General features: G+C 40.7%; 1 long non-coding RNA gene across 1 annotated transcript; it reads left to right on the forward strand.

Moving 5' to 3' along the window:
• The first annotated feature begins 1,093 nt into the window (after nucleotides 1-1,093).
• LOC118152154 (uncharacterized) lies at nucleotides 1,094-18,381 on the forward strand. Its single transcript, XR_004740532.3, has 4 exons — nucleotides 1,094-1,374; nucleotides 2,630-2,680; nucleotides 2,797-2,919; nucleotides 9,713-18,381. It is a non-coding gene; the product is annotated as an uncharacterized LOC118152154 (long non-coding RNA).
• The last annotated feature ends 85 nt before the right edge of the window (nucleotides 18,382-18,466 follow it).

Genomic DNA, 18,466 nt, shown 5'->3' on the forward strand with positions numbered 1-18,466 from the left:
GAACAGTGAACTCAGTTTTCTTTAGATCATGGAGATAACCTGACTGAGCTTCTAATACTGAAAGAGAGCACAACTTCATGAATACACTAACACAATTTCAGTTATGTATGTGGAATTTGAAACAGATGTCATATAACATTTCAGTTCTCTTTATTTACTCATACATCTATTGTCCTCTAGCAATATTTGGTCCCCTTTGCAGGAACAATTCACTGCACAAGATAAAAGGCACAAGTCAAGGCAACCACCATTCAGTAATGCACAAGGAGAGAAAGTTCACCTACAATAAAGAGGCTTCACTGGTTACATTTTATATTGAATTTGTATTCTATATTAGATATATATTAATAGTAAATTATTAGCCTGTCTCAATCTCTCAATAATATGTCATTAAAAAGGAACATTCAGGACTTTTGAAAATCTGAGCATTCCTAAGGCTAAGTACATTAGGAAAAGTATGAAACACTAATCAAATCTTTCTAACATATTTGATACCATGGCAACAAATGAACTAGTTCTGCTAGAGATCACATTGATACTGCAAACCGCAATTTGGAAAGCATTGCATTAATTAAAGAACTGTTAAGCCCATATGCCTTGGACACCAAGGCAGGGCCCTTGGTGGGTGGCCCAGGTCAAAGGGGTCAGTCAGCTCATGGAGCTGCGGAACGGACTGCTGACACCCTCCCCGATGGTCTCAGGTATGTTTCTGTGGTCCAGCGACCACCGCCTCACCTCACCAAACTGAATTTCCATCCCCATGGAACCCGATCCCTGCCCACTCCATCCAATCTGGAATCCAATGAGAAGAGCAGTCCCGAGTGCCCACCTCACGGTCTGAAGGGCACTCCTCCTACACCCGACCCGAACAGGAGAGTCAGCTCAAGGAGGTAGTGAAGTCAGGACTATCAGTGTCCTGCGCTGCTTGTGACTTGCAGCCTCCTTCCTAGGGCCTCCCCTGGCACCGCCTCCAACATGTACCTGTGCGGCAGCAGCTGGACAGCGTCAACATGGCTGCTCCCCAGCCGGCACGCAATGTGCATGCTCAAGCAGCCTGTCACAAGCGCAGGGGCGGAGCTGGGGCTCGCGTCACAGTGACTGCCACTGTTGCCTGGGGAACGGTAACAGCGGCTTGGCAGAGCAGGGGTCCTCTGTTTCTGCCTCAACGTTGGGCAACCTCAACCCCTCTCCAGGAGACCATCGCCAGGGTCCCACGATTTTAGGAATCTGGCAAGCCAAACCAGGCTGGGAAAAGTTCTGGCGGGGCTCCACGGATGCCCAGGGCGGTACCCAAGTATCCCCAGAATGTTTCAGACCTGCACAGACAGTGTGAAGGGGCCTCTCTTTGAAAGCCGTCCCGGCTGGGATTTCCAGGTATGGTCTGCCTGCTGCGGGGCTGCTCTGTCCACTAGAGGCTTCCCGGCAGAGAGCAGAACCGCACAGCCTCAGGAGCTGCCTGGCAGTGTTGTTTCTGTGCGAGTGTTGGATGTCTCCATGCGTCTTTCTCTGTGTGTGTGAGTATGTATATATGCATGTATCTGTGTGTGTTGATGTGTGTGTGCAGTGTGTGGGGGTACGACATGCTGACAGGAGTGTGGCCAGTGAACTCCAGCGCCGTTTCTCTGTAGTCCACCTACCTGCAGGTGCGGGTCAGCATCTGGCTCAGTTTTGGGGCTGCAGTGCCCTGCGTTCCTTGTCTTCCTTGTGGTTTCTAAAGCTTCAGTGTAGGGGGTCTGGCTCCCACCTGCAGGTGTCCTAATCACCTGCCCATCCCGAGGTGGATAACTCCTTGGGAAAGAAGAGGGGTGCAACACACCTACAATCAATCTCTTCCAAGGCCCCCTGGTCCTGTGGCACATCTAGGGCTGGACGGACCATCCCGTCCTGAGGACCCCTTGAGGGACTACACTGGTGTCCTTAAACTTATGTGTGTTTCATCTACTTAGGATTCTTGGTGAAAACCAGATTGTAATTCGTGTGTTGGAGTGGGCCTGAAATTCTGTATTTCTAGCAGGCATGCAGGGGATGCCAGTGATTATGGGTCATGGTAGACATATCAAGGAGCAAGTATCAGTATTGTTCTTTTGAAGTAAGCATAGTAGGTGTAGGGTCAGCATTTAAAGGCCTTTTCTGGATAAAGTCTTCATTGTTCTTCCTAATTACTTTCCTAATATAATTAAAACACACTGATTGCCAACATAAATGAAAACAGAGAGTTCATAAATTTAGTCTTTTTGAATGACTAATTTAGTTGACTCTTCATTATCTAGGGGTAGATTGCATGGTATGAGTTAGCTGTAGAAGTCATATGTGATAAGTTAGGAAAACTTAAATGCTCTACATAAATCATAATTATGGACAATTATGAAATTTTGAGAAAATTCTTTAAAATAATATGTTAGAATTAAATTTTTCTATCAGATACATGTTTATTTACAAGTGGAGTACTATAAAGTATATTTAATTGGTTACTTTTTCTTTCCTGTGGCATAAATGGTAACAAAATGCAGTGACCCAACATAGTATTAAGTAGAAACAGCTAATTTTTTAAGTACCTAACTTAAGCAAGAATGTTTAACAAAGGAAATTTATTTTTATCATTAATTAAACACTAGATTTTTTTCCCCAGAAAACCAGAGGAGGAAAATGAGGCTTCATTTCTGAGGAAGAAAAACATGAGGTTGGTATAAGTTAAGCACTTTTACACAGTGTGAAGTTTCAGAAATTTTCTTGCTTAAAATTGTTTCCCTCATATCCTGATTTTCTATTGTTGTTTTATTTTACCTTTTATGGCAGGAAAGAGTTCCCAGAGAGAGAAGACAAAGGCAGTCGTTGTTGCAGCAGAAGCCCAAGGCTGAAGATTGAAGAACTGAATATGTAACTTTGTAAGGGACCTGGAGACAAGGAAAATCTTGTCAGGTGAGTTGGATGCTAAAACCTTCTCTTTAGAGATTAACTGTCCATATTTATTATTTTCTCATCACAGAAAAAAATGTAAAAATAATGGCAGGGTAGGACCTTTCTTAAAATATTACGTAGTGAAAACAGTACTTTAGAAACAGATTTTATCCACTTATTACTCTCCCACACATGGTTATACTCCAGATTTAGATGTAAATAAGAGTGATAATCTGACACAGGGAATTATGTTCCTCTTGACAAGAGACATTAGCAACAGTCTCTCTTTTTAGGCCATAAATGTAATTTGATCTAAACACTTTGTACTAAGATTCTTATGTTTTATGTCAAAACAATAAAGTTACTAAGCTGCGTTAGCATATCCTACATGTTGAAATTTATCAGCAATGGCGAGAAGACAGATGCTTATTTGACAAGAACTTAATTAGCACTTTCTTATTTCTTACCAAAACAACTGTGTTAAATGCTTCTCTCTGACAAAATAAATAAAGTGAAAAGTGCTAATTTTTTGTTTTGTTTTCCTTTCTTTGCTTCATCCGATACTTTTTCTTTTAATCAGTCATAATGATAATCAGGAATCTTAGATGATGCTGCACATTAGCTGTATCCAATAACAGTTTGATAACCTTAAAGCATGTCTGTGTGTACTGTTATTGAAAAAGTGCTCCACACATTTTGCTCACTGCTGCAACTATTTTTGACTTAAAAATGACAAAAGAATGGCTTATTCTGACATATGAACATAGACCCATAAAATAACTGGTTCTCGTTCAAGAGTGACTTCACCAATTTTAAGCCTCTCTCCTTTAGCCTTATGTGGAAGGAGACCAGTTATGGGCAGAACTAGAAGAGTGTGATCAGAGATGTTCAAATTCAGCTTTCAAAATTCACTCATTTTGTATCATGATGTTTTTCTTTCTCAGAGAGGTAAAAACCTCTTGCAGGCTGGGCGGGGTGGCTCATGCCTGTAATCCCAGCACTTTGGGAGGCCGAGGTGGGTGGATCACAAGGTCAAGAGATCGTGACCATCCTGGTCAACATGATGAAACCCTGCCTCTACTAAAAATACAAAAAATTAGCTGGACATGGTGGCGCATGCCTGTAATCCCAGCTACTCGGGAGGCTGAGGCAGGAGAATTGCTTGAACCCAGGAGGTGGAGGTTGCGGTGAGCCGAGATCGCGCCATTGCACTTCGGGCTGGGTAACAAGAGCGAAACTCCATCTCAAACAAGAAAATCCTCTCGCAAGTCATTAGTTTGTTTCTCATTTATTTGAACAAAGACAGTTGCTTGATATAACATCTAAACACTGTAGATTTGTTAGTCAATGTCACATAAATTTTGATTCTATTTTAAATAAACCACAATTTTGCCACCCACCAACAAATAAGCAATAATAAAAGTGTGTATAGTATACGTATAAAACATGTGAAAGATCAGCTCTCCTGCCATTCAGAAATTTTATTTCTCTAGGCTACAGCCCATGAGGTTCACTAGTCTACATCTAGCAAAATTCTACAGCTTTTTCAATGGGTGAAAATTACCATATGCATTTCATAAAATGCTATAACTTCCATTCTGATCTGAGGAGTTAACAGAATTCTGGGTTTTAGCAAATTCACCTCAGCAACATGTAATAAAAGAGGAATGGAGAGGGGTATGGGATGAATCTCCAACTCACTACACAATTCTGTAAAAAGCAAAACAAAATTGGTGCTACAAGTGTATGGCACATTCTTCCCCTTTGTCTTTTCTAAAACAATGTTATCTGAAAACATGTTGGGTAGTCATAGAATTTTCCAAGTCAGTTTATGCATAAAAGAGAAGGAAAATATTCCAACCATAGCTTTGGATTTGGGTACTTAGTGGAACAATGAATTTTAGAAGGTGACAGGTTACGTAATGAGGTTGCAGTTATGATTGCACCTGTCCCTGAAAGGTTGCCATGCCAGGAGAAGAGAATATCAGCTCACTTGCACTGTGTATGTAGTGATTATTGAGTATTCAATTATGGCTGAATTTTAAATGGTTGGGATACAATTCTAACTGATTTCAATGTAAATCAATAGAGTTTCTAATCAGGATGAAGTTCAATGCTGGATGACTAGTTAAGCCTCTACCATTTTAACTTATGCCTATATCAGTAGGTAGTATTATATTTCATATTTGATTGGAGCTATACTGCATCTGGAATTGAGGCTATAAAGTACTTTGTTGACAGAGTGATATGTATTATTTTGTATATGCGTACATTCCAGGCCACATAGAAGCATTTGAAATGCAAGAATAATAAACAAGAATGCTCAGGAATATTTTTAAATCTAAGGGATATTTTTAGGGGAGCAGTGAACAAAAGCAGTAGCTATTTAACATTAGGTGTTCAAATTGCCACTCTATGGTGGGCAATAGAAGTTTCAAAAATACATAATGTCATGATTACAAAGCATTACTGCTCAGAGGGTTAGGCTTCAGGAGAAGATAATCAGACAAACTAGTTCTTCAGAGGGTGGCTGATTGGCTGTTTTGCTAAAGATAAATCTTTCTTCTTCCAAATATTCTGAGTGAAGAAAAAGTAGATTGATAGCAAGAGGTATAGTGATTTGCACATTATCCAACCCACTGAGTTATTCCTCCCTGTCCTCGTTCTGGTTCTTGATTTGCAGGCCAGCTATGCTCTGCAGCTGGAACAGATTATACCAGCAGAAGTGTTGATGTGACCACAAGTTGAACCAGGAGGCAGAGGTTGCAGTGAGCCAAGATTGGTCCACTGCACTCCAGCCTGGGCAACGGAGTGGGACTCTGTCTAAAAAATAAAAATAATATTTAAAAAAAAGAGAAAGAGGGTGAAGGAGCTAGGGAGCAAGAGGGATAGAGCCTTGGAGAGAGAGCGCTCTGCTCTGGTAGACAGGGTCCTTTTGAGCAGAACACAGTAGAGGAGTGTGCTTGGGCCTGGCCAAACGGGGGCAGGGCCACCCAGGGGGAAGGACCAATGGAGCCCTGAGACATATTTTTTCTTGGATTGGTTGGTTACTTTAGGGGTGCATTTCATAGGGATCTTCCTTTGTTGACTCCACCACTGATGTGGTGGGCCCTGAGATTTGTAGAGTGTGCCTCTCTGTCTGGTGAGCTCTGAGTGTTCCCACGGGGACTGAGGCCTGGGTGTCTCTTGTTTACTCTGGACTGGAATGTACATGAAGTCGGTGGTAATGGGAATCCGGGTAGACAGGAATGGCTTTCCTGGTGGCTGGTGAAGGCAATGATGTTCCTCCTAGGAAAGCATCCCCTGCGTTCTGGAGCAAAAGTCTTGGCTGGTATCTCTGGGACTTTGCCCCTGCTTGCCCCTTCCCTGGCTTGGAAGTTTGTGGGGGGGGGTGTGATGAGTGAATTGTATAACCTTGGTGTCTGCATCTGCTTCTTTGAGGATGGGTCCTGGCCCACCCCACCCTGTCTCACTCTCCCTGGAGCCCTGGCTCCTGATGGGGCTGCTGCAAGTCCTAAGAGGTGGGATGCTGCTATCTGCTGGTGCTGCAGCCCTGGACCCCCAGGAGGACCCCCAGGAGAACCCCCAGGAGGAAGGTCCAGGGCTGCAGTGGGGGCACAGGTGGGCAGAAAAGGGGAAACAGAGTCAGGGGTCTACTGAAAATACAAAAATTAACCAGGTGTGGTGACATGTGCTTGTAATCCCAGCTACATCTGAGGCTGAGGCAGGAGAATCGCTTGAACCCAGGAAGCAAAGGTTGCCGTGACCCAAGATCTCCCCACTGCACTCTAGTGTGTGCTGCAGAGCCAGACTCCATCTCAAAAAAAAAAAAAAAAAAGACAGTCTTGGCAAAAATGTAGAAAAAGGGAATGCATACATATGATTGGTGTCAATGTAAATGAGTATCATCATTGTGGAAAACAGAATAAAAATTTCTCAAAACCTTAAAAATGGAAATTCCTTATGATACAAATATTTGTGCTTTTGACCTAGGTGACAGACTATGGGACCAACTAAAACATTTAAATAGATGTAGAAAAGGGATTTGACAAGGTTCAACATTGCTTGATGATGAAAACTCTCAATAAATTAGATATAGAACAAATGCACCTCAACTAAATAAAGAACATGTATAACAAATGCATACCTAACATCATACTAAACAGAAAAAAGTCAGTATTTTTTAAGAGAAGAAAACAAGATGCTATTGTATATATATTTCACATATTGGATATGTGTGTATGTATTTCTACAAATTTTTTGCCTTATAGTCTTAGCTCCTATACCTATTGATTATCTTTGGTAAAACCAACATCTACTGCTGGGTTTGTTCCAGATTCAACCCAGTTCCACAAGGACAAAAGCACACTGTGTACAGAAACTTGGTAATTTATTTGAAGATCATTTACTTTGGAATCACTTGGTGATGAGAAAGCCTTGGCTGCCAACTGCGCACTTCGGAGTCCCTGCAGGGAAAGGTTTTGCGAAAGCGCCAAATGGATGACCATTGAAAACCTTAGAAATGCAGTGGTAGCAATTCTCAGGAATGCAGCTGGCCTGAGAAATGCAGCAGCCAAATCAAGGGATGGTTCACATTTCCGGAGGGCAACCTCATTCCCAGCCAGAGCCTCAGCCTCCAGGACACCAGTGCAGGCCACAGAGCACCCCGCAGAACCCCGCTGCTGTGGGCTGCTCCCACTGTCTCCACGGGATGCCTGACTTCTTCCTGGAGTGCTGGCGTTCTGTTCTATTCCTTCTGGGAAGTGGCAAATTTTCTCCCCACCTCCCCAAATGATCGTAGGATCTGGGCAGGACCCAAGATCACCGCGCCTTCAGGGTGTCTGCAAAGCCAGGAGGCACGCTGTGATTACCAGGAGAGTGGCAAAGGGCACAAGGGTGGGAAAGGCAGAGTGGGAGTAGAAGGAGGTGGGCTGAGGGAGGGAGGCCACAGGGGCGCACCTTAGCCTGGCACCATGGGAGTGGTACACTGGCAAGGTTGGCTGCTGCAGTGGGGAGGCGTCCACTGTGTTAAAAGTGGCCACTGTCTCCTTCTTCAGCCGTGGGGACTCCAGGAGGATCAAAACTCTTCTGGAAAGTACTCACACCCTCCTCCGTAAATAGGAAACTGGAGAAGCGGCAGCTGGAGCGGCTGTTCCGGGCCAAAGAGGGGTGACACAAGATGGCCACCAAGTGCGTCTGGACCGCAGCTTGACCCTGAAGCCTAAACCTCAGCCTGGATCTCAGCCTGGCCCTGTAGCCTTAACCTCAGCCTGGATCTCAGCCTGGCCCTGCAGCCTGAACCTTAGCCTGGATCTCAGCCTGGCCCTACAGCCTGTACCTCAGCCTGGATCTCAGCCTGGCCCTGAAGCCTTGTTCAGTGGTGTGGGTGAAAGTGTAGGCTGCACTGCCTGCCCTCTTCTGCCTCCTCCTCCTCCTCCTCTGGGTTGGCTGGCCTGATTTCTGGCCTGCTCCAGAAGAGGGCAGGAGCAGGGAGGTGAAAGGGAGGAAGACATCACAAGGAGACTGGCTTCAGTGCTGGAGTGGAGGTGGCCATCTGGTTTTGCTTGAAAGTGAGAGGCCAAACCCTGTGGCACCCTGTCTTTTGAGGTGGCCTCCAATTCAAGTCCTATCCAGTCTCCACTGCCCTCTGCTTCTGGGGATGGAGGAAATGCAGCTTTGGTTATGGGGACGTGGCCAGAGAGGTGCAAATCCCCACATTGAGGAACCCACAGACTGAAAGTCCTAGGGCCAGCATCCACTGAAAACCGTGAAGTTGCCTTCAGGAGACATGCTAATGTGCAGTACTCAGACCTCAGCCCCAGAGCAGACAGAGCCCCAGGTGTCTCCAATCCATATGCCTTACTTCTCATACTTATTTTCTTATGGTGAGAATACTAAAAATCTACTCTCTCAGTGATTTTCGAGAATATAAAAATTTTTTATTAACTATATCATATTAAACAGTAGATCCTGAATTTGCTCTTCCTAACTTCAGTACCCCTTGGTCAACATATCTGTGACCTCACCCTGGCCCCTGTTAAACACGATTCTGTTCTCTCGTTTATATTTTTGGAGTGATCATGAAGCGTTGATAGTAATTTTTCACTCTATGTTTGGTAGAATTCAGCAGTGAAGACAACTGTGTCTAGGCCTTTCTTCGTGGGAAGATTCTTAATTAATTTAATATTTTTATTTGCATATATTCTATTTCTTAACATATATCTATCAATATATTTCTTCTTCGGCTTACTTTTTAAATTTGTTTTTATCTAGGAATTTATTTCTAAGTTTTGTTCTTCTATGTTTGAGGATTTTTATGGTGGTTTAGATGAAGAAAAGGGAAAATTTAAAAATAAAATAAAAATGAGGGTTTTGACATCCATGATGACCCAATGTCTCAGGGTGCTCTTTTGTAGGGTTGGAGATTACTGTACCTTCTGTACTGAATACTCATATTTATTGTGTGAGATTAGTATATAATCTAAAACAAAAGTGTCTATTCAGGTTCTTTGCTCATTTTTAAATCAGGTTATAAGATCTTGGGGGTGTTGTTTGTTGCTATTCAGTTATGGAAATTCTTCATATATTTTCATATTAACCCTTATCATATATATGGCTAGCAAATTTTTTCTCCAAATCCATAGGCTACTTTTTCATTTCATTGACTGTTATCTTTGCTATGCAGAAGCTTTTCAGTTTGACGTAGTCCTACTTGCTTATTTTTGCTTTTGATGTCTGTGCTGTTAATGCCCTATCAATAAATGTTTTGTGTAACCCAATGTCAAGGAGATGTTTCCCCTATGTTTTATTCTAGGAGTTTTACACTTTCAGGTGAAATTACAATGGGATATCACCACACACCTGTTAGAATGGCTATTAGAAAAAAGACAAGAGATAACAGTGTTCGTAAGCACTGGAGAAAAAGAAACCCTTGTACACTTCTGATGGGTATGTAAATTCAACCATTTGCACACAGAGAGAGAAGCCAGAAATCTGCCTGGTAAGAAATTACTGTTTTTCTGGCGTGACAAACTTCTGGGTTTTCTTTCCCCGAGCAGTCCTAGTGATCCTGCTTTTGGTACCATCACCCTGGGTTGCCAAACCAAATCATAAAGGAAAATTCCTTATTATTTTTTGTTCTAGCCAGAGCAAAATACATGTAATAAAACATGGGCATTAGCCATTCTGCTTAGCACTAAATATCAAACTGGCAAGTCTTCAATTTGCCCCCAGATGGGCCTCCTCATCTTTAATTTAACCTCCGACTTGGAGTTTCAACTCATGGTCTCCGGGCAAAATGGCCACCCTGAATAATAGAAAAGATAGGAAAGGGAAAGGAAATAGACAAAAGCATTGTGTGTGACAGGGTGGAGAAGATGAAATGATCAGGGAGGCCAGAGAAAGACCCAGCCATTTCAGCGACACTGAAAACTTCAGGCTGCTGTAGCTGCTATCATGAAGGGACTTCTTTCCAGCATTCCCATCAGCTCTCAATGCTCCCCTTTTAGGAAGGACAAAGCTTCCCATATCCCACTATCCTGTACATGCTTAATCCTGTTACCCACAGCCATCAGCAAAGAGTGCAAGACAGATTAACTCAAAGAGAGTAGAAGTTAACATTCTATAGTGCCAGACCTCTTTCTAGCTGAGAGGAACTTCACTGAGAGGGTTTTCTATCCTCCTAAATCTTAGAAGTGACTCTAGCCTTTCTGATCTGGGCCTCTAACCCAAGGTCAATCAAGCATCTTTGCCTTTTATTAAGAGGGGCCTCTAACTCACTTTTCCCACTTTGTCTTAGGAGAGACTTAACTCCTCTAACCCAATGCTTTTTTTTTTTTGGAGACAGAGTCTTGCTCTGTCACCCAGGCTAGAGTATAGTGGTGTGATCTTGGTTCAATGCAACCTCTGGCTTCCATGTTCCAGCAATTCTCCTGTCTCGGCTTCCTGAGTAGCTAGGATTACATGTGCACCCCATCATGCCTGGCTAATTTTTGTATTTTTTAGTAGAAACAGGGTTTCGCCATACTGGCCAGGCTGATCTTGAACTCCTGACCTCATGATCTGCCCACCTCAGTCTCCCATAGTGCTGGGATTACAGGCATGAGCCACTGCTTTCAGCCTCCAATACCATTCTTTACCTGGGTACTCAATGACTTACCCAAAATCACCTAATCAGTGCTGCAGTCTATCGCCTTTGGGTCAGGGGTCTCTTCAGTATTGTCCCTTCAGGATTCACCAGAAAGACGTTACCAGACTCCACCACTTACCCAAAGTTAGCTTTTTGGTCAGGGTTTTTCTCAGAATAGTCATCTTTATGGTCACCAGAAAGATGTTACAGGAACCTACGCTTACCCAAAGGTAGCATTGGGTCAGGGTTTCTGCACTATAGTCCCTTCCGTGGCCACCAAATATATGCTACAGGATAGGGTCTTGATCCACACCTGAAGAGAGGGTTCTTGGATCTCAGCAAGAGAGAATTCAGGGCTAGTCAGCAGTGCAAAGTGCTAGCAAGTTTATTAAGAAAATAAAGAAATAAAAAATGGCTACTCTATAGACAGAACAGGCCTGAGGGCTGCTGGTTGCCTTTTTTATGGTTATCTCTTGATGATATGCTAAACAACTGGTAGAATATTCATGCCTATTCTTTTTAGACCATATAGAATAACTTCCTGACCTTGCCATGGTTTTTGTATACTGTCATGGTGCTAGTGGGAGTGTAGCAGTGAGGACAACCAAAGATTACTCTTGTGGCCATTTTGGTTTTGGTGGGTTATGGCCAGCTCCTTTACTGCAACCTGTTTTATCAGCAAGGTCTTTATGACCTGTATTTTGTGCTGACCTTCTATCTTACCCTGTGACTTAGAATGCCTTAACTATTGAGGAATGCAGCCCAGTAGGTTTCAGCCTCATTTTACCCATTCATGATGGAGTTGCTCTGACTCACATGCCTCTGACAGGGCTGTGGTCTGATGCACATCAGTCCTAGAGCAAGACACCCAAGGCTGGGAGTTTCCCACCCATGGCTTTTACCCTCTCCAGCCACTTAAACAGGTATGGTGTTCTGTGTGAGCCTCTCAGCCTTCAGGAGGGATTTTTATCTTGTGTCACAGTGGGAAAGCCTGTGGCACAGAGGCCATGAATGGTGACATGTGGGAGATTCTGTGACTGGGAAACATGCACCTCCCCCAGTTCCAGCACAACTTCTCCAGGACGCACACCCCTTGGGCTGTGCTGGTAGGCTGTTCTTGGCATATGCCATCCTGGTGGGGTTCAGCAGTTGTAGGGGTGGGAGTGGGTTTGCTGAAAGGAGCAGATGCTATGGAACCCACAGTGGTAAGGGGAAGTTTTCTTCTCTTCATAATCAGATAGTTACAGATAGAAGGCCAGATATCTCCACAAGTGAACTCGCTCACCCTGACATTGTAAATTAACAGCTTATCTTCACAGTACAAGACAAGACTAGAACTTGTCCCTCCCCTCTGCCCTTCCCAGCTCCTCCACTCCAAGATGAATACATACTTGATTGCTTCCTCCATGTCGGGTTTGCTTTATCTTGTGTAAAGTGCAGATTTACTAAACTTTTGCTAAATGCCTTCCTCTAATGGCTCCTTTTCACACGAAATGTGTGGATTCAGCAAGCCTAATCAAAGCCTCACACTAATGTGGCCATACCTTCTCTCTTATTTTTTCTTTCCCTTTCTCCCTCCTGCCTGCTGTACCACCTTTAAAAACTGAAACCTTCAAAATCCTCTTCAGAAAAAGTAGAGACCATAGATTCTACTTGCCTTAACTATTTTCTTTTATTTTATACCTTCTTTCCCCATCTCATGCACAAAAGTTGTTTTGTTCTTTGATGAGTGTGGACACCAGTGCCTTCGTGGGTATAGGTTAAAGCCCCCTTTTGCTGATTAAGAAAGAACATTTCCTGAGGCTGCTGGGGCTCTGGGCACTATGTGTGCCTGGCAGCTAGGTGGAGCATGTGGGGGCCTGGTTGACCTGTGCCCTGCTGCCTTGTCCCCAGGAGGAGCCAGACCATGTGTTCTCAGTTCCCATTCACATGCAGTCCCACACTGTCTTTGATGTTTCCCTGCATGCTTCCCCCTACTCAGCCCCTGATGGGTCTCCCCAAGATTTCTTCCCACCAACCCCAACATGAGATGGAATCTTAAGAGGCAATGACCTTGCTTCCTGCCTCTGCCTAAAGTTAGGGGTCTCTTACTTTTGCTGGCACCTAGCAGTCAGAGAGAATAAAATCAGGGTCAGCTCTCAGCTGAGTGAACAGCCCTTCTCCTCTCACTACCCCACATAGGTGAAGCTGCTGGTCATGGCTGACCTAGAGCTTCTCTGTGTCCTACCGTTTCTCGCTGAACCAGTAACACTTATGGGGTACAATGTGGTGTTTCACTGCATTATACTACATGCTACAGTGTAGGAACATCACATTGTGCTTTGTAAATGTGTATAATTATCATGTGTTCATTATATGATGTTTCACTGCATCACACTGTACCACATACACTGTACAGTGATCCAACCAGTCATTAGCATATTTAACACTTTAAACATTTATTATTTCCTTGTGCTAAAATCCTCTCTTCAAGCTATGATAGAATAAACAGTACCTTCTTAGCTATAGTCACTGTACCGTGTAATAGAACACCAGGATTTATCCTTTCTAACTGTAACCATGTACCCATTGACAAACCTCTCCCCATTTCCTCATCCTTCTGTCATCTCTAACTTCTGGTAATGACCATTCTCCTCTCTACTTCTATGAGATCGATTTCTTTAAATGTCACATGAGTGATGTGGTCTTTTTATTTCTGTGCCTGACTTATTCCACTTAACATAATGTCCTCTATACTCTTCCACATTGACACAAATGATGGAAATTCATTCTATTTTATGACTAAACATTTTTCTTCTGTGTGTGTGTGCGTGTGTGTGTTTGCGTGTCTGTGTGTATGACATTTTCTTTATTCTGTAGATGGGCACTTATAACTGTTGGTGAATATGTAAATTAGTACAATTATTTTCCACTTATATAGGGAGAACAGCATGAAGGTGTTTCTTTTCTTTTCTTTCTTTTTGAGATGGAGTCTTGCTCTGTCACCCAGGCTGGAAGGCAATGGCACAATCTCAGCCAACTGCAACCTCCACCTCCCAGGTTCAGAAGATTCTCCTGCCTCAGCCTCCTTAGTAGCTGGGACTACAGGTGCATGCCATTACACCCAGCTATTTTTTTGTATTTTTAGTAGAGACGGGTTTCACTGTGTTAGCCAAGATGGTCTTGAACTCCTGACCTGGTGACCCACCCACCTCAGCCTCCCAAAGTGCTGGGATTGTGGATGTGAGCCACTGCACCCAGATTGGGTTTTTTTCAATGAATTATAAATACAGCTACCATATGATTCAGCAATCTGACTACTGGGTATATATCAAGAGGAAACAAAATAAGTGTGTCAAAAAATAACTGCACTCTCATGTTTGTTAAGCAGTATTCATAATAACCAAAACCATTATTTCTTCCAAGTATTTCTTAATTTACCTTTTTTACATATATTACACCCTAAACTTTTAAAAGATTCATGTCTGGTTTCCAATTTCTGAAATTTATGAGTCACTGATTCTTTGAATATTGCCTTCCTATTCAGATAGTCTGGTAAAACAATTAAATGTTTTAAATTTGTTCTCAATCTAGTCTTCATATATAAATATACTTCTATTTTCTATTAATTTGCCTTTTATAAAGTATATGACTACATGAATTGTGATCAGCATTTCACTTTACTAATCCTCTTTTCAGCTGAGTCTATTTTAATATGTAATTTGTATGTTGTACATTACATTGTTTTAAAACGTTTTCAATTCTTTACTTTTCATTTGCTTCTTTTCCAAAGATAGCTTGATAAGCTCATAGTTTCTTTCCATATTATTTTGGTTTCTTGTTTTTCCATTATATTGACTTAAACAGTTAAATATAAAGTCAATATCTAAGATTTATGTGCCATATATTTTTTCTGATGCTTCACCCCAGTAGCTCGTCTCCTGTGTGCAATATAATTTACAATTTAATCATCACATATGGGAGACACCACATTCTGATGCCTGCAGGCAGCTTCTCTTCATTTATTCCATTTGCCCTGTCAAAAGGTAACAACCCACATGGATTTGACATCCTTGTGATCAGATGCATCTGAGTGGAGCACTGGCGTCTTAGGTTCATTAGGTTCTCTGGATCATTACCTTTATTTACTTCCAGTCCTGGCAAGTTTTCTTAATTTCCTTTCAACTGTATTAGGCATTCTGTGAATTCTTGTAACTTCTTGGTGATTTTAGTTGTTTTCGTTAAGTGTTTAAAGTATATTATTTTTCTGAAAAGCAGAAATAGCAATAGTTGCATATATGAGCAAAAGATTTTACATAGATTTTCTATTCCATGTATCACCACCTCATTCAAAGTTCTTTTATTTGAAACACCCTTCCCATCAATAGCCCATATTTTAATAATTTGTAGAATGTAGTTACTTTTGTACCATTAGAAAATTAATTATATATTATGTACAAATTTTTGAAATACTCCACGGCAATAAATAGTATATGGTCAGAATTATTGTTTTCTTCAACAGAAAACCAATATGAGTAAAATTATTTACCTGAATTCAGATCTTTGGGCTTCAATTGCCATTCTATCTCATTAGCAATTCCCTAATCCATAAAAGTATCATTTGTTTTTTTTGTTTAACTCATAATTTATCAAAATGAGTTATTTAATATTATAATGTTTTTATGGCAATTGAGGACATTTTCAATAAATAGCTTGAGCTTCAGGCTCTGGTTAAGTATTCCTTTTGTACTAGAAATCAGATATTTCTGGCACAACTTAATTGCCTGTAATGGTGTTTATGAAAATTATGAATGCCAGCACACTGACTATTTCAATACTGTACTCAGTTGTTCATATATAAATATTTTATTAGCTATAAAACAAACCAAATACAAATGCTGAATATATAGTACATATCAACAGATTCTTCACATGAGAAAACTATAAAATCTAATTTTCTATGAAATATTACCTGTTCATTAGTTCTTCAATATTATTTAGGCTATAACGAGGATAAGAAAATGTATTCATCACTATCTATGTTTTCTCAATAATATTGATCTAGATCCTGAAGGGCATGAACAACAATGCATATTGTCAGATTTCTTTTTATAGAATTTTGATGTTTCTTTTTCTATGTTTGCTGTTCATCTTAGTATAAATATATGGAGACAAGGACAAATGTACACTTAAGTGGTTATGTGAATTTTGCTTATGTGGCTCATTGCTTATATGGATGTTGTAAATGACAAGATAAAATAGTAAAGTTTGATAAACTCATCTGTGTGTCCTATGAACTTTAGTTCACTTATTGTATAACTTGATTAAGTCACTAATAATTGTTTAATTGTTTTTTAAAAACTGCAAACCAAACTTTATTACACATTTCTGAATCAGGAAGGGGTAAACTGTTTTCACAGTTTTCTTGTGCCGCTGATTTTTGGGGAGAAATCTTCTGCAATTAAATAAGAGTTTCCAAGCTCTATTTTTTAAAAAGCTTGAGTTTTCTTCTATGATTAACCTTCACTCCTCAGTCTCTTTTACCCAAGGCATTGTTCCTAGGGGACCATGGGAGGAGGGTCAAAGTCCAGGGACCATAAGTGCTCCAGGCTTTCCCTTGTTGAGTTGGAAACAGTGGCCAAGAGTGTTTTAAATCAAGTTTCCATGTGGCTAGATATGACCTGCTGGTCACTCTTGATTATTTTCCACATATATGCAGCTATGGTTGGCAAATTGAAAAGTGTATATTTTTATGGTGCACAATAGACTGTTTTGAGATGTGTATATCTCAGTTAGGCTAGTTAACATATTAACCCCTCACATAGCTAATACATTTCTGTGAGTAGTGAGAGCACCTGAGATTTATATTTGTAACAAATTCCAAGTACACATTATTATTAACTGTAGTCCCCATTCTGTGCATTAGGTCCTGAGCAGTTATTCACCTTATAACTGAAGGTGGGCACCCTTTCACGGACATCTCCCTACTTTTCCACACTTCCTAGCCCATGGGAACTACCATTCTACTCCCTGTTTCTATGGCTTTTTATTTTTTTATTTTTATTTACTGTTTTAGGTTTCACAGATTGTGCAGTATTTGTCTTTCTGTATTTGGCTTATGTCACTTAGCATAATGTCTTTAAGATTTACCAATATTGTTGTAAATGAAAGAATTTCATTTTTTATTAAAACCCAAATTATATATCTTTCAGTTTATCTATTTCTGTATCAGAGGAGTGTGGATACCCTTGGCGATACTGACTTTCTGTCCTTTGGCTATATACTCTGAATTGGGACTAATGGCAGTTCTAGTTTATAAATTATAAGCAACTTCTGTACTGTTTTTCATAAAGACTGCACCAATTGACATGCTCGGCAACAGTGTACAAGTATTCTCTTTTCTCTGCACACTAACACTTTTTATCTTTTGACGTTTTTATAATAGGTATCCAAATACCATGATAAGGTGATACGTTATTGTGATTTTAATTTTAATTACTCTGATAATTAGTGATGCTGAGCCTTTTTAATATACCTGTTGGCCATTTGTATGTCTTTGGAAAAATTGCTATTTATATATTTTGCCCAATTACTAATGAGGAAAATGCTTTTAATTCTGCTGTTGGATTATTTTTTGTATTGATTAGTGTGATATGTATTTTGGATAGTAACATATTATCCTACATATGGTTTACAAATATTTCCTCCCATTTCATATAATGCCTTTATATTTTGTTGTTTCCTCTATTGTGCAGAAATTTTTACTTTGACATAGTTCCACTTCTTTATTTTTTGCTTTTGTTGACTGTGTTCTTGGTGTGAAATCCAAAACATCATTGCCACTACCAGTGTCAAGGAGGTTTTTCTTCTATTTTTTAAGAGAATTCATGATTTCAATTCTTGCGTTTAAGTCTTTATTTCATTGCAAATTCATTTTGTGATGATATGAGAGGTTCACTTTTTGTCTGTGCATATCTAGTTTTTCCTACACCATTTCTTGATGTGTTTATCCTTTCTCCATTCTGTGGGACTGGTATATTTGTGAGTTTATTTCTGGATCCTCTATTCTGTTCTATTGCTTTTTATACAGGTACTATTTATTTTGATGACTATAGCTTTGTAACATAGTTTGAAATCAGGAAGTGTGAGGTTTCCAGCCTTTTTGTTCTTCTCAGTATTTGGCTCTTGGAGGTCTTTTGTGGTTTCATGCTAATTATAGAATTGTTTGTTCTACATTTTAAATAAAATGGCATTAAAATTTTGATAGAAATGTCTTTAACTCTGCAGATCACTTTGTGCAGTATGGATATTTTAACAATATTAATTTTTAGAATCCATTAACACAGGATATATTTCCCATTTTGTATTCTTCAATTTTTTTCTCAACATTTTATAGTTTTCAGTATGCAGATCTTTCATATTTTTTGTTAAACGTATTCCTAAGTATATTATTCTATTTGA

The sequence above is a fragment of the Callithrix jacchus genome, chromosome 3 (genome assembly GCF_049354715.1).
Source record: "Callithrix jacchus isolate 240 chromosome 3, calJac240_pri, whole genome shotgun sequence".
NCBI classification, from domain to species: Eukaryota; Metazoa; Chordata; class Mammalia; order Primates; family Cebidae; genus Callithrix; species Callithrix jacchus.